Source organism: Carex rostrata, chromosome 18 (assembly GCF_964058835.1).
Source record: "Carex rostrata chromosome 18, lpCarRost1.2, whole genome shotgun sequence".
Lineage (NCBI taxonomy): Eukaryota > Viridiplantae > Streptophyta > Magnoliopsida > Poales > Cyperaceae > Carex > Carex rostrata.
Window position 1 is genome coordinate 5,426,024 of NC_135935.1, and position 20,271 is coordinate 5,446,294.

General features: G+C 35.3%; 1 long non-coding RNA gene and 1 pseudogene across 2 annotated transcripts; both read left to right on the forward strand.

Annotated features, from left to right (window-relative positions):
• The first annotated feature begins 10,740 nt into the window (after nucleotides 1–10,740).
• On the forward strand, nucleotides 10,741–13,672 carry LOC144569639 (protein FAR1-RELATED SEQUENCE 5-like; annotated as a pseudogene). The gene is made up of 2 exons (XR_013516112.1): nucleotides 10,741–10,824; nucleotides 12,202–13,672. The product of XR_013516112.1 is annotated as a protein FAR1-RELATED SEQUENCE 5-like (transcript).
• A 10-nt stretch (nucleotides 13,673–13,682) lies between these two features.
• LOC144569640 (uncharacterized) lies at nucleotides 13,683–14,520 on the forward strand. The gene is made up of 3 exons (XR_013516113.1): nucleotides 13,683–13,848; nucleotides 13,928–14,040; nucleotides 14,123–14,520. It is a non-coding gene; the product is annotated as an uncharacterized LOC144569640 (long non-coding RNA).
• Nucleotides 14,521–20,271: the final 5,751 nt, after the last annotated feature.

Below are 20,271 nucleotides of genomic sequence, written 5' to 3' on the forward strand. Positions count from 1 at the left end.
AAGTCTCCAATTAAAGGAATTTGCAGCACTATTGAAGTGTCTCTATATGGCAAGATAATTGGACATTTGCAACACGAGTACAACACTCCAGTTAAAGGTGTTTGGAGCTTTGTAGTAGTCTCTCCAGATTGCTAGATAATATGGCATTTACAACCTGAATACAACTCTCCAATTGAAGGTTATTGGAGCACTCTTGTAGTGGCTCTATATGACAAGATAATAGTGCTTTTAGAATCCTAATACAACACTCCAATTATAGGTGTTTGGAGAACTCTAGTAGTGTCTCCAAATTACAAGATAATAGGACAATTACAACACCCATACAACTCTCTAATTGAAGGTGTTTGGAGCACTCTAGTAGTATCGCTATATGTCAATATAAAAGGGCATTTAGAATCCTAATATAACACACCAATTAATGGTGTTTGGAGCACTCTAGTAGTGTCCCCAAATGGCAAGATAACAGTGCAATTACAACACCCATACAACAATCCAATTGAATGTGTTTGGAGGTCTCTAGTAGTGTCTCCAAATTGCAAGATAATAGGGCATTTACAACCCGAATACAATTCTCCAATTGAAGTTGTTGGGAGCAATCTTGTAGTGTCTCTATATGGCAAGATAATAGGGCATTTGCAACACATGTACAACACACCAATTGAAGGTGTTTGGAGCACTCTTGTAGTGTCTCCATATGGCAAGATAATACGGCATTTAGAACCCTAATACAACACTCCAATTAAAGGTGTTTTGAGCTCTCTTGTAGTGTATATGGCAAGATAATATGGCATTTACAACCCTAATACAACACTCCAATTAAAGGTGTTTTGAGCACTCTAATAGTGTCTCCAGATAGCAGGATAATAGGGCAATTACAACACCAATACAAGTCTCCAATTGAAGGTGTTTGGAGCACTCTAGTAGTGTACCAATATTTTCAAGATAATAAGGCAATTAAAACCCTTATACGACACTCCAATTCATGGTGTTTGTAGAACTCTAGTAGTGTCTCCAAATAGCAAGATAATAGGGTATTTACAACCCAAATAGAACTCTCCAATTTAAGATGTTAGGGGCCCTTTTGTAGTGTCTCCAGATTGCAAGATAATTGGGCATTTACAACCCTAATACAAGTCTCCAATTAAAGGAGTTTGCAGCACTACTGAAGTGTCTCTATCTGGCAACATAATTGGGCATTTACAACGCCAATACAACACTCCAATTGAATGTGTTTGGAGCTCTCTAGTAGTTTTTCCATATGGCAAGATAATAGGGCAATTACAACACCCAAACAACTCTCCAATTGAAGGTGTTTGGAGCACTCTAGTAGTGTCGCTATATGGCAAGATAATAGGACATTTACAACCCTAATACAACACACCAATTCAAGGTGTTTGGAGAACTCTAGTAGTGTCTCCATATGGCAAGATAATAGGGCATTTACAACCCTAATACAATATCTCAATTGATGGTGTTTGGAGCACTCTAATAGTGTCTCTATATGGCAAGATAAGAGAGCATTTGCAACACTAGTACAACACTCCAATTTAAGGTGTTTCGAGGTCCATAGTAGTGTCTCCAGATTGCAAGATAATAGGGTATTTACAACCCGAATACAACTCTCCAATTGAAGGTGTTTGGAGCACACTTGTAGTGTCTCTATATGGCAAAATAATAGGGCATTTAGAACCATAATACAACACTCCAATTAAATATGTTTGGAGCACTCTAGTAGTGTCTCCAGATGGCAAGATAATTAGGCATTTACAACCCGAATACAACTCGAATTGAAGGTATTTGGAGCTCTCTAGTAGTGTCTCCAAATGGCAAGATAATTGGGCAAATACAGCACCCATACAACTCCCCAATTGAAGGTTTTTGGAGCTCTCTAGTAGTGTCTCCAAATGGCAAGATAATAGGGCATTTGCAACGCCAATATAACATTCCAATGGAAGGCGTTTGAAGAACTCTAGTAGCGTCTCCAGATGGCAAGATATTTACAACCCCAATAGAACACTCCAGTGGAAGGTGTTTGAAGAACTCTAGTAGCGTCTCCAGATGGCAAGATAATAGGGCATTTACAACCCTAATACAATACCTCAATTGATGGTGTGTAGTGTCTCTATATGGCAAGATAAGAGGGCATTTGCAACACGAGTACAACACTCCAATTGAAGGTGTTTGGAGCAATCTTGTAGTATCTCTATATGGCAAGATAATAGGGCATTTATAACCCGAATACAACACTCCAATTAAAGGTGTTTGAAGCACTCTTGTATTGTCTTTACATGGCAAGATAATAGGGCATTTACAACCCGAATACAACTCTCCAATCGAAGGTGTTTGGAGCACTCTTGTAGTGTCTCTGTATGGAAAGATAATAGGGCATTTAGAACCATAATACAACACTCCAATGAAAGATGTTTCGAGCACTCTAGTAGTCTCTCCAGATGGCAAGATAATTGGGCATTTACAACCCGAATAGAACACTCCGATTGAAGGTGTTTGGAGCTCTCTGGGAGTGTCTCGAAATGGCAAGATAATAGGGCAATTACAACACCCATACAACTCTCCAATTGAAGGTGTTTGGAGCACTCTAGTAGTGTCGCTATATGGCAAGATGATAGGGCATTTTCAACCTTAATTTAACACGCCAATTGAAGATGTTTGGAGCACACTAGTAGTGTCTCCAGATGACAAGATAATAGGGTATTTACAACCATAATATAACACTCCAATTGAAGGTGTTTGGAGCACTATAGTAGTGTCTCAAGATAGCAAGATAATAGGGCAATTACAACACCAATACAAGTCTCCAATTGAAGGTGTTTGGAGCACTCTTGTAGTCTCTCTATACGAAAAGATAATAGGGCATTTAGAATCCTAATATAACACTCCAATTAATGGTGTTTGGAGAACTCTAATAGTGTCTCCAAATGGCAAGGAAATAGAGCTTTTACAACCTGAAGACAATACTCCAATTGAAGGTGTATGGAGCTCTCTAGTAGTGTCTCTAGATTGCCAGATAATAGGGCATTTACAACCCTAATACAAGTCTCCAATTAAAGGGGTTTGGAGTACTATTGAAGTGTCTCTATATGGCAAGATAATAAGGCATTTGCAACACGAGTACAACACTCCAATTGAATGTGTTTGGATTTCTCTAGTAGTGTCTCCAAATTGCAGGTTAATAGTTCATTTACAACCCGAATACAAGTCTCCAATTGAAGGTGTTTGGAGAACTCTTATAGTGTCTCTATATGGCAAGATAATAGGGCATTTAAAACCCTAATACAACAGTCCAATTCATGGTAGTTGGAGCACTCTTGTAGTGTCCCTATATGACAAGATAATATGGTATTTACAACTTTAACAAAACACTCCAATTAAAGGTGTTTGGAGCACTCAAGTAGTGTTGCTATATGGCAAGATAATAGGGTATTTCCAACCCTAATTTAACTCACCAATTGAAGGTGTTAGGAGGACTCTAGTAGCATCTCCAGATGGCAAGATATAGGGCATTTACAACCCTAATACAATACTCCAATTGATGGTGTTTGGAGCACTCTAGTAGTGTCTCTGTGTGGCAAGATAATAGGGCTCTTACAACCGAGGACAACACTCCAATTGATGGTGTTTATGGCACTCTAGTAGTGTCTCCAATTGGCAAGATAATATGGTGTTTGCAACCCTTATACAACACTGAAGGTGTTAGGAGTTCTCTAGTACTGTCTCCAGATGGCAAGATAATAGGGCATTGATAACCGTATTACAACTCTCCAATTGAAGATGTTTGGAGCACTATTGTATGTCCCTATATGACAAGATAATAGGGCATGTACAACACGAATACAACACTCCTATTGAAGGTGTGTGGAGAACTCTAGACGTGTTTCCATATGACAAGATAATAGGGCATTTACACCCTTAATACAACTCCTAATACAACTCTAATACAACTCTCAAATTGATGGTGTTTGGGGCACTCTAATAGTGTCCCTATATGGCAAGAAAATAGGGCATTTACAACCATAATATAACACTCCTATTAAAATTGTTGGGAGCACTCCTGTAGTGTCCCTATATAACAAGATAATAGGGTATTTACAACCCTAATACAACTCTCCAATTGAATATGTTTGGAAGACTCTAGTAGTGTCTCTATATGGCAAGATAATAGGGCATTTAGAACCCTAATACAACACTCCAATTCATGGTAGTTGGAGCACTCTTGTAATGTTCCTATATGACAAGATAATATGGTATTTACAACTTTAACAAAACACTCCAATTAAAGGTGTTTGAAGCACTCAAGTAGTGTTGCTATATGGCAAGATAATAGGGCATTTCCAACCCTAATTTAACTCACCAATTGAAGGTGTTTGGAGGACTCTAGTAGCATCTCCAGATGGCAAGATAATAGGGCATTTACAACCCTAATACAAAACTCCAATTGAAGGTGTTTGGAGCACTCTAGTAGTGTCTCTATGTGGCAAGATAATAGGGCTCTTACAACCGAGGACAACACTCCAATTGATGGTGTTTGTGGCACTCTAGTAGTGTCTCCAGTTGGCAAGATAATATGGTGTTTGCAACCCTTATACAACACTGAAGGTGTTAGGAGTTCTCTAGTACTGTCTCTAGATGGCAAGATAATAGGGCATTGATAACCGTATTACAACTCTCCAATTGAAGATGTTTGGAGCACTATTGTAATGTCCCTATATGACAAGATAATAGGGCATGTACAACACGAATACAACACTCCTATTGAAGGTGTGTGGAGAACTCTCGACGTGTTTCCATATGATAAGATAATAGGGCATTTACACCCTTAATACAACTCCTAATACAACTCTAATACAACTCTCAAATTGATGGTGTTTGGGGCACTCTAATAGTGTCCCTATATGGCAAGAAAATAGGGCATTTACAACCATAATATAACACTCCTATTAAAATTGTTGGGAGCACTCCTGTAGTGTCCCTATATAACAAGATAATAGGGTATTTACAACCCTAATACAACTCTCCAATTGAATATGTTTGGAAGACTCTAGTAGTGTCTCTATATGGCAAGATAATAGGGCTTTTATATACCTAAATGTTACTTTCCTATTCATCAGTACTGCTCCTTGATACTGGAAAGATTCTCTTATATGTTCGAATTCATGACCTGAGCGAGCCGCACATACACCCTAGCACATGGTCCTGACATCCAGCGGGAGATTTCTTACCATTTTTTTTGGCTGTATATAGTTGGCATATTGTGTACCTAATTTTGCACTCCAATTAAAATTATTCGGAGCACTCTTATAATATCTCTATATGGCAAGATAATAGGGCAATTACAACCCTAATACAACACTCCAATTGAAGGTGTGTGGAGCACTCTAAACGTGTTTCCATATTACAAGATAATTGGGTGTTTACAACCCTAATACAACTCACCAATTGAATATGTTTGGAGCACTCTTGTAGTGTCTCTATATGGCAAGATAATAGGGCATTTAGAACCCTAATACAATACTCCAATTAAAGGTGTTTGGAGCTCTGTTGTAGTGTCTCAATATGGCAAGATAATAGGGCATGTACAACCCGAATACAACACTCCTATTGAAGGTGTGTGGAGAACTCTAGACGTGTTTCCATATGACAAGATAATAGGGCATTTACAACCTTAATACAAAACTCCAATTGATGGTGTTTGGAGCGCTCTGGTAGTGTCTCCATTTGGCATGATAATAGGGCTTTTAAAATCCTAATACAACAGTCCAATTGAAGGTGTTTGGAGCACTCTAGTAGTCCCCATATATGGAAAGATAATAGGGCATTTAGCACTCCAATTAAAAGTGTTTGAAGCACTCTTGTAGTGTCCCTATTTGGCAAGATAATAAAGCATTTACAACCCTAATACAACACTCCAATTAAAGATGTTTGGAGCTCTCTAGTAGGGTCTGCTTATTGCAAGATAATAGGGCATTTGCAATCCTAATACAACTCTCCTATTGAAGGTGTTTGGAGCACTCAAGTAGTGTTCTTATATGATAAGATAATAGGGTATTTACATCTCTAATTTAGCACTCCAATTGAAGGTGTTTGGAGCACTCTTGTAGTGTCTCTTTATGGCAAGAGAAAAGGGTTGTTGCAACCCTATTATAACACTCCAATTCATGGTGTTTGGACCACTCTAGTAGTGTCTCCAGATGGCTAGATAATAGGGCATTTACACTCCAATTGATGGTGTTTGCAACCCATCACTCCAATTGAAGGTGGTTGGGGCATTCTAATTGTGTTCCCAGATTGCAAGAAAATATGGCATTTACAACCCTAATTTTACACTCCAATTGAATGTGGTTGGAGCACTCTTGTAGTGGCTCTATATGACAAGATAATAGGGCATTTACAACCCTAATAAAACACTCCAATTAAAGGTTTTTGGAGCACTCTTGAAGTGTCTTTAGATGGAAAGATAATTGGGCATTTACAACCCTAATACAACTCTCGAATTGGGAGGTGTTTGGAGCACTCAAGTAGTGTCGCTATATGGCAAGATAATAGGGGATTTCCAACCCTAATTTAACTCACCAATTGAAGGTGCTTGGAGCACTCTAGTAGTGTCTCCAGATAGCAAGATAATATGGCATTTATAAGCCTAATACAACACTTCAATTAAAGGTGTTTGGAGCACTCTAGTAGTGTCTCTAGATGGTACGATAATATAGCATTTCACTCCCTAATACAACACTCCAATTGTAGGTGTTTGAAGTACTCTAGTAGTGTGCCTATATGGCAAGATAATATGACATTTACAACCCTAATACAACACTCCAATGGAAGGCGTTTGGTTATCTCTAGTAGTATCTCTATATGGCAAGATAATAGGGCATTTATAACCCTAATACAAAACTGTAATTAAATGTGTTTGGACAACTCTATTAGTGTCTCTATATGGCAAGATAATAGAGCATTTAAAACCCTAATACAACACTCCAATTGAAGATGTTTGGAGCATTCTAGTAGTGTCTCCATATTGTAAGATAATAGGGCATTTACAACCCTAATATACTCCAATTAAAGGTGTTTGGAGCAGTCTAGTAGTGTCTCAAGATGGCAAGATAATTGGGCATTTACTACCCTAATACAACTCTCAAATTAAAGGTGTTTGGAGCACTCAAGTAGTGTCGCTAGATGGCAAGATGATAGGGCATTTTCAACCTTAATTTAACACGCCAATTGAAGATGTTTGGAGCACACTAGTAGTGTCTCCAGATAACAAGATAATAGGGCATTTACAACCATAATATAACACTCCAATTGAAGGTGTTTGGAGCACTATAGTAGTGTCTCAAGATAGCAAGATAATAGGGCATTTACAACCCTAATACAACTCTCCAATTGAAGGTGTTTGGAGGACTCTAGTGTTGTCCCTATATGGCAAGATAGTATGGTATTTAAAACCCTAATGCAACACTTAAATTGAAGGTGTTTGGAGAACTCTAGAGGTGTCCTTATATGGCTAGATAATATGGCATTTACAACTCTAATTCAACACTGCAATTGAATGTGTTTGGAGCACTCTAGTAGTGTTGCTATATGGCAATATAATAGTGTATTTACAACCCTAATACATCAGTTCAATTGAAGATGTTTGGAGAACTCTATTAGTGTCTCTATATGGAAAGATAATAGGACATTTACAACCCGCATACAACACTCCAATTGAAGGTGTTTGGAGCATTCTACTAGTGTCTCCATATTGTAAGATAATAGGGCATTTATAACCTAAATTTAACACTCCAATTGAAGGTGGTTGCTTGTAGTGCCTCAGATAATATGGCATTTACAACCCTAATAAAACACTCCAATTAAAGGTGTTTGGAGCACTCTAGTAGTGTCTCAAGATGGCATGATAATTGGGCATTTACGACGCTAATACAACTCTCCAATTGAAGGTGTTTGGAGCACTCAACTAGTGTCGCTATATGGCAAGATAATAGGGCATTTCCAACCCTAATTTAACACTCCAATTGAATGTGTTTGGAGCACTTTTGTAGTGTCTCTATATGGCAAGATAATAGGGCATTTACAACCCTAATACAACACTCTAATTGAAGGCGTTTGGGTATCTCTAGTAGTGTCTCTATATGGCAATATAATAGGGCATTTAATTGGAGTGTTGTATTAGGGTTACAACTACCCTCTTATGTTGCCATATTGAGACATTACTATGTGCTCCAAACACCTTCAATTGGATTGTTTTATTAGGGTTACAACTACCATCTTATGTAGTCATATGAAGACATTACTAGAGTACTGCAAAGACTTTTAGTTGAAGTGTTGTATTCAGGTTGCAACTACCCTCTTCTCTTGCCATATATAGACATTACTAGAGTGCTCCAAACACCTTCAATTGGAGTGTTATATTAGAGTTGCAAATACACTCTTCTCTTGCTATATAGAGACACTTCTAGAGTACTCCAAACACCTTCAATTGGAGTGTTGTATATGGATTGTAAATGCCCTATTATCTTGTCATCTGGAGACACTACTAGAATGCTCCAAACGCCTTCAATTGGAGTGTTGTATTAGGGATGCAAATGCACTATTATCTTGACAGATACAGGCACTACTAGAGTGCTCCAAACACCCTCAATTGGAGTGTTGTATTAGGGTTGTAAATGCACTATTATCTTGTCATCTGGTGACACTACTAGAGTGCTCTAAACACCTTCAATTGGAGTGTTTTATTAGGGTTACAACTATCATTTTATGTTGTTATCTGGAGACACTACTAGAGTGCTGCAAAGACTTTCAATTGGAATGTCGTATTAGGGTTGCAACTACCCTCTTCTCTTGTCATATAGAGACATTACTAGAGTGCTCCAAACACCTTTAATTGGAGTGTTGTATTAGTACATTTTTTTGCAAATGTTCACTGTTGTTATCAAACTGATTAAAAAAAAATATAAATTTCACTGAATTCTAAGTTCTAACTATGCTATATCATCAGCTTCATGAGTCTAAAATTAAAGGCAATAATGAAAGAAACTCCAAAAGCCGAAGTAGAGGTCAACAAAATGGCTACAAACCTCCACCTACTTGAAGAAGCCTTTTCGAAGTGCAACTTTGGAAAAACTTTGCAGGAAATAACATTGGATGCTTAGATATTGCGATTGGATCACACTTGGGATGGATAAAGACACTGGAGAAAATAGTCGGAATCAAGTTTCTAGATGAAGAGAAAGTTCCTGGTTTGGTCCCATGGTCGGAGGAATCCATATCCTCTGCATTAATGCAATTTTTGAGTTAAAAATCCCCATCGTTTAAATTCATCTACGATTTAGTTTTAATCAAGGCTTGCCCAAACACTCTGCCCGTAATATTGACTCCTCCGCTTCTCTGTATTCAATTGAATTCGATTGAAATAGGAAATTAGCTGGAAGCCATATGCATGAAATAAAATAAATAGTCGGCTGGAATGAGATCAAGTCACTTTTCGCGAAGGTGCGAAGGTTGAAATGTTCTCCCGCCAAACAAAAAAGCTTCATCATCTAATCCCGCCTAATTTCAGTTATGAAGCAAGTTGGAGAGGACAGTTCTGAATATTAGATGAGTTTCGAGGGATGTATTTCGAAGATAAAGCATTTCTTTAGAGAGTTTGTCCATCTGATTTGATAACTTCTTGTTAGTCTTGTCTTATTCCTCTTTCCTAGTTTATGAAGGCTGATAGCACGATATTCTCCTCTCTTCTTTGAGGTACAATGCCCTTTTTTGAGTTAAAAAATTCTTTAGATAGATAAGTTTGGTTCTAAAGAGTGACTAAAACACTAAATTGAAGTAAATTAAATAAGGATTAAAAAAGGGGTCATATGTGTGGAATTAAACGGTAATAGAAATTTGATTTCGTACCTGACACATGATTTCTTATCAGCTAATACCTAATACCATAAATATATTTCTATTATCGTTCTTTGGTTTTTATTATCCTATACCTTTAATTGATATTATCATTCTTTAGGTAGATTTTGTATCTCCACTCAAAATATGTTTACTACTATGTGTAAAGAGCTTTAGAATTTATTAGTTACTGATGAGAAGCAAGTGCCTGTAGAAAGCCAATTCAAGAAAGTTAATAGTATTTTAGCATATATTGGTGTAATACCCTATTTAATTATTAATATCATTTTAATTATGTCTTCTTGCACAATTTGTAGTTAGCATGGATCTAAATGGAGATACAGGGTGGATTCCTCAGATAGGAATCCAATTTGATACAATTGAAGAAAGATGGTTGTTTTAGAACAAATATGCTGAAAAAACAGGTTTTAATACTAGAAAGTACTACAATAATTGAAGGCATTAAGATGGCAAAACAACTTCAACAAAATTTGTATGTTCAAATCAGGGTTTTCATTCCAAGGATAAGCGTGATGATCAAACCAAGTGTCCTCGACTTCAAACACGAACTGGTTGCCCGTGTAGTTTGATTCTGAAATTGGTTAGAAAATCATACAAATATGAGGTTACATAATTTATTAATGAGCACAGCCATGTCTTGCAATTGCCACAAGCTTGTTATCTCTTGCCGTGTCAGCGAAAAGTAAGCATATTTTTTTTCCAATTGTATTTTTTGGATGTAAGAAATAATGATAACAATTTAGTAAAGCATATATAGCTGAAATGAATTTGTAGGTAACTGAAATTGTTCCTATGATGACAATTTGTAGGTAACTGAAATTGCTACTATTGATATCGACCTTGCAAACGATTCTGGAATTCGACAAAAGGAAGCACATGAGTTGATAGGTTGCCAAGTTGGTGGTATTTATGTGATTATTACAATACAAGTAGTAAATCCTAATTTACGCTCAATTCGGTTGCAAGTGTACAACCTTGTCGAGTAGTACTTAGGGATCGTCTCCACAGGGACAAGTTGGAATATTAAAGTCTAACCTAACAATTTAATTTAGTAAAAGAAAGTAAAAAAAGTTTTTTGTTTGTTCAAAGGTTGGTTTGATTGCGATTAAACTGAATTAAACTAAAGTTTTTAAAGCAAAATATGATTTTTAACAAGTATGAGAAATTAGGATTTCTTAGGGTTCCTATCCACTAGTGTTACGATTAATTGGTTTGTAGATTTTGTTCTTATATTTATGAAGGCACAGTTGGATGTTGTAGGTACAAAGTGATATCTCTATATTAATACCATCTTTAAATTAGAATAAACGTCACCTCTCGGTACTTGGCTACTCTAATCTAAAGTCATTAAGTTCTTACTGTCCCAATTGATCTAGAAAACTATCTTTCACCTCTCGGTACTTGGCACAATTTTCTAAACTATTAGGTGAAGTCCGTATAAGACAAGCGTCACCTCTCGGTACTTAGCCTATCAAATACCCTATTCTTTATGGTCTGGACCTAATATTCAATTTCTCAATTGCAAATACCAAATCCTAAGATTTCATGCGATTTCGATTAAGTCTTAACAATCAATTAAAATAAAGAATAGATCATAACAAAGAACAAGAACATATAGAATAAAACCAACTAAATCATAACAAAAGTTTCAAGTACAGCCCTAATCAACCCTAGAAAATCCTTTAACCAGTCATGGCTAAACCACAAATGAAATCAAAAGAGTAAAAGAGTTCTAAAGGAAAGAAATTAATAAAACCGGTTGATCAATGGTGTTCTCTCCTTCCTTCTTCTCTCTTCATTGCTTTTCCTTGCTTTTCCTAGTTCAAAACTAGAAATTCTGCCTAAAAAACCGTACTCAATCTGTTCTACAGGTCCCCTTTTATACCCCTCTCTAAAACCTAGAAATAACTAACTAAAAATAGCAAATTCGAGCTCTGAACCGACTTATTGCGGGCCGCAATGAATGAAGGCAGTTAACAGACTGCACAAAGAAATCTGGATAGGTCATTGCGGGCCGCAATGACTGTGCAGAAATGAAAGCTCTGACTTGTTTGGTTGCGGGCCGCAATGGATGTTGGCAGTTGCTCCAATCTTCGTGCTAACTCACCCGTTTTGCTTCGTTAAGCTCCAAACACTTGATTACCTGTAAAACAAACATAACTAGGACAGTAACTTGAACTTTTGGACATTTCTAACCTAATTAAACCTAATTTAATCAAAACTTGGCTTAATTTACATACCTAACCCTAGGTTTCAATAGATACAATTTCAGCTTATTAGGTATGCAAAATCTTGATCATACTCGCACTGATATAAACAATTATTTGAGGGATAAGCGTAAAGCAACTCTTGTTCATGGTGAGGCAGTTGCTATTTTAAGTTATTTTTGCGACCAAGTTAGTCATAACCCTTCTTTTCAGCATACCGAGCAAGTAGACGATAAACAAGAGATTGACAATATATTTTGGGCCGATGCACAAATGATAATAGATTATACACAATTTGGAGACGTGGTTATTTTTGATACAACACATGGCACAAATAAGGAATCCAGACCATTTGGTGTTTTTGTTGGCCTTAATCATTTTAGAGAAACCGTGATATTTGGTGCAGTACTCTTATAAGACCAAACCATTGAGTCCTTTAAATGGGTATTTGACACATTTCTTAAAGCCCGTAGTAGCAAACAACCCAAGAGTATCTTTACTGATCAAGATGCCACAATGGTGGGTGTAGCTATTGCCAATGTGATGCCGAATGTAACACACGGGTTATGTACATGGCACGTAATGCAAAATGCAGCCACACACTTACTTCGTTACAATGATGAGAGAAATGATTATGTTGGCCTTTTTAGAGATTGTGTTTACAAGTATGAAAATGAAATAGAATTTGAGGAGAAGTTCAAAGATTTAGAGAGCAAGTTGGGAGGAACTTGGTTCCCTTTCATTTATAAATCAAAGAAAAAATAGACATATTGTTACATGAAAAATTATTTCAGCTTGGGGATTCGAAGCACACAATTAAGTGAAAGCCTCAATAGAGTTTTAAAGGAATATTTATGGTCAGACATGGATCTTGTTCGATTCTTGAGGCATTTTGAGAGGGTGGTGGCTGACAAGCGAGAAAAGGAAGTTAAATCGGAATATGAGTATAGGAGGAAAGTACTAAATATTAAGATGAATGTTCCTATTCTTATCCAAATGAGCAAATGCTACACACATAAAAATTTTGACATGTTCCAATCAGAGTATGAAATGTCAATGGTGGTTGAAATTGAAGGGCCAATAGAAAATCATTACATTGTTACGATTCATGGAGTAGGTGAAGTTGATACTCATGCGAAGTGTTGCAGAGTCTCTTGGAATGCAATTGAGGAAACAGTTTTGTGTAGTTGCAAAAAGTTTGAGAGGTGGGGTGTATTGTGTAGCCATGCATTAAAGGTACTTGACACAATGAATATCAAGTTGGTGCCCGAAAAGTATGTGTTAGAGAGGTGGACCCGTGAAGCAAGAGTTTGTGTTGTGTGTGACAATAAAGGAACAATTGTCATTGATACAAAAATAGATTCATCTCGACGCAATCAAGATATTTGTAGAAAGTTCACCAAAATCCAGCATATGCATTTGCATATGAACATACAACGGCCTTTCTAGATGGTGTCTTGGATCAAGTTGAGAAACAAATTATAGAGAAAATACAAAACATTTCAGAGACATCCGAAAATATTTGCAATACCTCAGTAACTCCTATTGTGCACACTCAAAACCCAATTTGTTTAAAAAAAAAAGAAATGAGAGAAAGGTTGGAAAACGGCACAAGGGTTGGATTGAAAATCTCCCCAAGAACAATGTCAAGAAAACTAGTAAGAAACAGCTCCAAAAGAATTATGCATCTTCAAGTGAAATGTCATCCACCATTAATAAGGTAAATTGATAATAACAAAAGCTTACTTATATGTCATCATTTATTAATTTTTTGTATTGACTCTTGACATTTTATATAGGCATTAGATGTACTAGATTCAACTCCTAATTTAGATAGAGGAAAGGAATGTGGGATAATGCCCAACGAACACCTACCAATGAAGTTATACCTAGTTTCACCAACCTTTTGATGGTGAGTGTCACTATGATGCATGTAAGACTTACATGGTTTTGTTTATAAAAATTAAACATTCAAGTGCTTTATATTGTTGTAGGTTGATCCAAGTAATGTTCAACATTTACCATTTTATCCTTTGCAAACTACAACTTTTAGTCCGATGGTATTTTGTCTATTTTTATTCTTTGCAAACTATAGTTTTTATTTTATCCATGTAACCCTTACAGCTTTTAAATTTTTTTTATACTTGCAATGCTATTCTTTAATGTAGGATATAATTGCTCCCGGATATGTTTATCCATCTTCTAGCAATACTTATGAAAGACTTCAATGAAAGAAGATGACAATTCAATTAGAACATGAAACTTTTGTATCTAATAGATAATGATAAGGATAATATTATAAAATTACTAGTGTATTTTAATAGATAGTGCTATTTACTTTTTGTTATATGACTTAGAAAGCTCTCTTTTAGATATATGCTGATGGGCTTACAAGTGTAGAAATTAGAACCCTCTCTTTTTGTTATAGAAAATGTATTTTATCTTTTTTTTTGTCATTTATCATATTTTGAGGATATTTTGATAAAATTACCACATGGTACATAATTATAGGTTTCAATTCCTCTCTTTGGATAAAAAAATGCAAGAGTTTGTTACTGGTTTGATTGATGTTGGCATCAAATTAATCAAGTTTTTTTTTTGTGAATTTTACACAACGTTGTACTCTTGCATTACTATTGTCATAATGTGCCCTATGATATTTAAACTAGACAACTTTGAATAAAAAAATATTACAGTAAATTTAACAGCTTTGAATAAAAAAATTACAGTACACTTAACAGTTTTGAATATCAAAAAATGTACACATGATGTTCAACACATTTCTATTATACAAACTTAAAAAAAAATTGCATCATTGTTTCATGAAATCTCTATACAAACTTTGAATCAAAAGTCCCCTCTCCTTCGACAATTATTTGTACTGATCCAAAGTTAAATGAAATATCCTATATATTTTACACAGCTAAGTAAAACCAACTCAAAGTAGCTATGTATTGACTCAAGACTTCAAAAAACAGTGAAGCAAAACTAAATAAAACATATCACAAAATGGCTCGAGTGGCTCCAGTGATGATCACACCAGGTATATCAGAGAGGAATCTAGGTACGACACTTTCTGGTTTTTTTTCCAGATATTGCAGAATCTGAAAGAATATTAACCAATTTCCTGCAACCGATATTTTATAAGTTAATAACATTTTTTCTCCAAATTCTCCAAGGGCAAAGAGGTAAAAATAGAAAAGTCTATTATATAGAAAAGAATTGAAAAGTTTGTTATATAGAAGAAAATGATTTCACTTTACATAAGACTTCCAATGTCTTATTAAAGCACTTGACGATGCTTTTTGTTAGTGTACATTTCTTCATGAAACACTCCACATTAAAAACTGTACATAAACAAAATTGACAAGCAAAAAAACAAATTACAAATAGCCCCTCCATAAAACATAGAATTACGTAAACATACAATAGACCCAAGAACATAGAAATACATAGTGTTCACTACCTGCTTGCTATCTTCAGTCCTATAGAAAGCATACCATATCCGTACCAAGTCGAATTAGAAAAATATAAATTACTATAAATCCAACCTTATATGAAAAAAAATTGACTCTTGAGTAAAAATCAATGCCAAACTTAAATAAATAAAAATCAGGATGAGTAATTCAATGTACCGATGTCTAATTTTTTTTTATCTTAATATCATCACTAAATCTTGTATAAGTATAAAATTTGGTATACTTCACTTTCGACAGACTATCTTTCTCAATGTAAAGAGATGGACTCTAATAACTAATTATACTTCAATTGATAGCTCACAACTATTTATTAAACACAGACATGAATGTGTTCAAATAAAGCACCACCAATATATGCCTCAACAACTAAATCAAAGAGATAATTGCATAAAATGAAGCCTAATTTAGGAGATGCTTCAACAACTAAATTCATCAACTGCACGCTTAGAAGTGACTCGCGTTGGCCAAGCTCGTAGGACTCCTTTTTCTCCTCCACTGTGAAATAAATTATGCTAGTGGCTGACAAGCTGGTTGAGTTCGCAGCACTGCTGATGAGAGCCGCTGCTGCCTAGTGAACTTTGTTCAATTTATTATCTAAAATTTTCATTGATAATTGTCGTACCAGTGAACTCTTTTCATCCTTTACATATATGCTACAAGTTTATACAGTTTGTTTTGCCTGCAATTTTACTGGTTTTGCTTGGCTCCATATTAGTTATCACTTATCAGTGTATTGTCTGTCATTCTTGTACTGGAAAAGAAGATGTATATAAATAAGAGGATGCGATTCTGTTTCACCAAAATTTTATTGGTTTAGTCATCTAGCATTGAGAAAATGCATTAGATAAAAACTGTCGAAATATCCACCCAACAAACGGATACGACTTCTAAGGTAATTATACTATACAGAACATCAAATTTCACATTTTAAACATGAACTAGTTTGTAGCAATTATTTTGTAAGTTCATATCCAATCATATCTTTCACATGTGAAGCAAATAATTTCATAATTTTCAAAAAGAAGTACAGGATATTAATTTGTATTTTTTTTTAATTTATGATTTCAATATAATTATTTAAAACATCTTTTAATTTCCATTACAAACTGAACTTTCTGATATTTTATTCAAGGCAAAATTTGAAGTTCTTAGGTTTTTTTGAAGGGTATATCTGAAATTGCTCCTATTTACTTTATTCAAAATTTATTACTTGTATAATTTGAAGTAAAATTGAAATTTGGTGATGAATATATTAAAATTGATTGTAAACATAACATATGAAAACAAGGTTCGATGCTATTTGGATAAAAAATATAACACTTTGAAATATTTAAATTAGTAACTCTGTATTCGTTCATTTATCGAACGACCAGATGCTAGGGGTGTAAACGGAACAAATTCTAAGCATATAACGTTAATCTCAAATTCGTTTCCATCTTATTGAAGATATTAAAAATATTGATCAAGATCTCTCACAATCTGTAGATTGATCAAGATCAGTAATAGATATCTTGTAATATTTGTAAAATAAGAAACTGCAATCTGTAGATTAATTGTATATTGATCAGATGGGAGAATAGGTGTCCCAACAGAAGTCCATGTTTCAGCAATGTACTCAACGATGATCATGGATTCGCATATGGGTGTGCCATTGTGGATCAGAACAGGTATCTTCTTGTAAACCGGGTTCGATGCAAGCAAGAGGTCGCTCTTCTTTCCAACTGTCTCTTGCAACATTTCATAACTGATTCCTTTCAAGTGTAGTGCGATACGGACCCTCATAACAAACGGGCCCGCCCATCCGCCGATCAACATAATCTTATCCACCTTAGTTGACATTGTTGTGTGTTTTTGCTGTTGTTTGTAACCTATGCAATGGAGATCTTAAATACACTAACGCTAGAAGGGTTGCTGATGCATCTATTGATTAAACTACAATTAATTCCTGGTGAGTTTACTTTGACTTTAAAAGAAAATACTAATTGTGGTGACGTAAGCACTTGCATCAGCTTCATGTTTTGAGGATTGGATCCAAGAAACATGATCATGATGTGATGTTTTTACTCTAGGACCGATCCGCTGCCGAAGTTTATTTTGTGCCAACAAATGTTACAGCAAAATTGGCACATTTTTTTTTAAATCAAAAAATTAAGATACAGTGAAGTAACTCAATTTTTGAGTTTTAGATCGGAACCATCCGATTTGAATCCGTGATAATCCATCCGAAGTAAAGCGCACACATCCCGAACAACGAATCCGAATTCCGAAACAATATCGAGCGATGAATTTGAATCGTACGGTCTCGATTCAAAACCCCAAAGCTGGGTTACTTTAGGGGATCCGGACCCCCAGCAGAGAGGAGGCAGGATCATTCTTTATGAGAGAAAAATATACATGCAATTAAACGATGTATACTATTTTGATTTTTTATATATTTTCTTGAGAAAAATATGGGAGTCAATCGTAAAAAAATATATAAAATAAAGTGGGGTCAATTTAGTGATTATACAATCGTTTTTGGTGCACAGCAGCTTGAATTTCTGCTTTTTTAAATACAAATCCAATGGTATTTTGACAAAAAAAAAAACGGTCAAAATGACCCTATTTATTGAATGTGTATCACCTTTCTCCTTTGGCGTCGAAATTTTTAAATACACTCTCCGTCTAAAAAAAAAAAAAAGTCCATTAATTTTTCAGAATTCAATATTTATCCGGACTGCAATAAAAAATTGCGGCTCTATTCTTGAGGTAATTGTGGCCTCTCTTTTTTTTTAAACATAATGTTTATTTGGTTTTTTTTATATATATCTTAGTTATTATGTTTAATTGTTATTAATTTTGTTTAAAATGTTGTTTATTGAATATGTTGATTATTTTTAAAATATTGTTTGTTTGTCAGATCAAAGTTCTAAATCTGTCGTTTATTTGTAAGATATCGTTCGTTTGAAATGTCATTTGTATACGAAGAAATAATAATATAATCAACAAAAAAAACAAAGCAACAAAATAAATAACTAAATAATTAGAGTCTGTCCAAATAAAACAAAAACATCTAATGTTCGATAAAAATAAATAGGTCACATTATCTCATAAAATATCTAACAAACTATAAATCAAATGCCTACGGATCTGGACTAAATAATTTCCTCGCATTTCTCTTCCCCAACCCCCTACCCCGTCTAGAGAGTGGCATCTCGTTAGTATCTGAGTCATCGTCCTCCTCATGAACCTCCTCAATCTCTAACTGAGGATCAGATGTCTACTGGACTTTTGGACTCCTGGACCGAAAGCCTGAATCTGTCTAGATGTTTGCCGACTAAATAATCATGCCTGCAACACAATCGGATTATCGAGCGAAGGGTATGCGCCGGGATAATATGTGCTCTGCTGTGTGGAGGCTCTAGGAAACTCTGGGATGGGCTTTTTCTGAACATAGCCTAGTTGATATGCAGGTTGTATTGTCTGAGTCAAACTGTAATCCTGAGAATACAGTCCGTCACCCGCAGTGTCAAAATCTGCCAAGATGTTGTAATATGGTACTTTGTCATTGTGAATAGGCTCATCCTTTAGTAACTTAGAAATTAGTTAATCAAGAATTTTGAAAAAAAAAGTTCACCAATTAGGCATTTAAATAATACTACACCTCAGCATCTTGAGTAAGCTGGTCCGGGTCTGCGGCTTGGCCTAATGTATGTACACCTTAGTCGAGCGCCTAACCAATGATAGCAGCGTTCTTAACACTCTGAAACAAAGTCTCATCGCCAACGTACCGTACATAGATATCAGACTCATCATGTACGTTATCAATTTGATCACACTAGCCCACTTCAGCGCATCTGAGTAAAGAGTCGAGGCAAGCTCGAAGGAATTTGACGCAAATAGGAAAATTGTGATTTCCTATTTGAAAAATTAATGGTTTTTTGGTTTATATTTTTTAGATCGAGAGTATATTTAAAAACTTCAGCCTTTGGTATCAAGACAAATGGCTGATGGGCGGAAGTGTTGAAGAAAGAAGGCTAAGTAGGGGTGCAAATGGGTTGGATATTATCCGACTCCGTATCCGAAAATTTAATACGGATATCTGATATCCGAATATCCGTGCGGATACAGATACGAGTATGATTTTGAATTTTAATTATCTGTATCCGAATAGTAGATATATATTATATAATTTAATATGAATTATGAAAAAAATTATGTTATTCACTATTATAAAAAGCGGATATCCGTATCCGTATTCGGAAAATAAAAACGGATACGGATATGGTTTTACCACTATCCGATCCGTTTGCACCCCTAAGGCTAAGTCTTTATTATGTGAATTGAAATTTTTATTGTATCCTTTAAAAAAAAAAAATTTACAAAAGTTAGTATTGGTAATTTATTCACCCGTCCTTCCAATTATGCCCAGCTCATCTCACCTTATTCGACAAAAAATAATTGTTAATAGTTGGCACCAAATCTCCTCTCTCATTTGCTTCTACATTGATCTGATTCCTCTTTCTTATACCCACATTTTGTACCTTCAAATTAATCATCTATTTTACGTTCAGATGAAATCTATAAATCAAATTTCGTCATGAAATAAATTTTAATACAATAACAAAAATTAAAATGTTACAGACATTTAATGAAATAACATGAGAGCATGACTCTCATTTTTT